This window comes from Rhagoletis pomonella, unplaced genomic scaffold (assembly GCF_013731165.1).
Source record: "Rhagoletis pomonella isolate Grant_MI unplaced genomic scaffold, Rhpom_1.0 Rhpom_scaffold_00007, whole genome shotgun sequence".
Classification (NCBI taxonomy): domain Eukaryota; kingdom Metazoa; phylum Arthropoda; class Insecta; order Diptera; family Tephritidae; genus Rhagoletis; species Rhagoletis pomonella.
Window position 1 is genome coordinate 59890082 of NW_023458561.1, and position 1740 is coordinate 59891821.

Below are 1740 nucleotides of genomic sequence, written 5' to 3' on the forward strand. Positions count from 1 at the left end.
GGCAAACAGAAAGTACAATAAATTAATTTTAAGGGCTCGAGTTGGCTTTAGCCGGGGCCATGGTCGAGTGAGTTTATACTGTTTTTTTTATTATTAAAAATGTTTTAAGGTAAGCAAGAAAACTTCCTGCTTCAACTCATATCTGGAATGTATTGCAATTAAAATCTATTTATTTTCATAAGAGAGCTTTCCAAAATTTTATAATATAAGTTCTACTTAATTTAATGGCATCACTTTATAATTTATAACAAATATCTTCTTAATTCTGTAGTTATCAATTAAGCTTCATCGGGAATATTAAGAAAACACAGATAAAATACATATATCTGAATGCGTATATGGTGTTTCGGAAGCAGGTTTAATAAAATATTAATTAATGTAGCGGCCTACCGTTTTCTAGGAAAATCTCCTCGTACCTCTAGCTCATAGGAAGCCTATCTGGTCCTCGTACGTCAGGCGACGATTGGTATCTAATTCGAGGTTAGTAGTGACTTGAGTGGAGCGTACTCCGGTGAAGTAATTGAACCTATCCCAGGTCATCAAGTTGACCCTCTGTTCAATCCCTATATCCACTGTGACCGCATGGGTGGTGAGCTTACTACTCGTCGGTACTGGACGCTCGGCGATTATGCTGCTCTTCTCCCACCTCGTTCAAATTTTTGTAAGTGGAACTAGCTTTTCAACTTGCCGTACCTAAGCGTGCCATGGTATTGCTGATGGTGGATGCCGTTGACTACGTTTGCTTTCTGACGTGTGAAGCCGGAAAACGATGCGGAGATGACCCAGCAGATCGAGATGAAGAGCAAATTGTTGCTACGCTTGGTCGACCTGGAAGAGGCACTCGGTGAGAAGGATGAACCGGAGCAGACAGAAAATAGGGCGGGAGATACAGGGATAGAACCGTTAGCAGCACCAGTCGAAGTGAACGGCGAGCGAGTGATCGAACCAGATTGCGCGCACACTTCGATGGCGGGAAGTTAGGCATGTCTGTTCACATATTTACAATAGGTCGACGAGAAATGGCTTGGTGACTGGCGTCTTAAAGTGTGTTTGCATTGTTCAACTTTGCGTTCAACTCAGCACTGGGTTGCATGAAAAAAAAGTTGAACGGCTAAAAATATCAAAATATGAAAGAATATCAAAATATTCGTCATAAAAAGGTGTTTGCATTATTCAACTTTGCATGAAACTTTTGGTGTTTGAAACAATTGACATTTTCGAGAGCAAATACTGCTCTACTGATACTACCTGTTCAATGTGCCTTTGTATAATCTGAGTTTTCATTGAATAAATTTGAGATTTGAAAAAAATTTAACCATAAATACAAGTTTCGCAATTAAAAGGAGTCCAGATACCCCAACACCTACGATGTTATTGCCATTACTAACCCGATGATAATTAAGGGATCGGTAAATTCCTGGCGTTCTTCCCAGCGGTTAGCGTACCTCGTTTCATGGTTGCGTGATTGTGAAACAGGCAATTCAGAATTCAAAAAATCGAATTAATTTTTGAATTGAAATTTGCAGCAAATCTTAAGAAATGAAAATGCATTATTGGTTTGAAGAATCTAATCATGAATTAAATTTATTTGTGATTTGATTCGTCCAAGAAATAAAAAAAACTGATTTCTTATTATTTATTACATTATTGGCAAACCTAATCACAAATAAACTTGATTTTTTATTTTTTCCAACGAATGATAAATAAATTTCTTATTTGTCCGACACTAATAAAATTTAT

General features: G+C 37.4%; 1 protein-coding gene across 1 annotated transcript in view; it reads left to right on the plus strand.

Moving 5' to 3' along the window:
- LOC118743923 (UDP-glucuronosyltransferase 2B7-like) overlaps positions 1-1740 on the plus strand; it is a 21067-nt gene that overhangs the window by 18379 nt on the left and 948 nt on the right. The gene's annotated exons all lie outside the window — the stretch shown is intronic.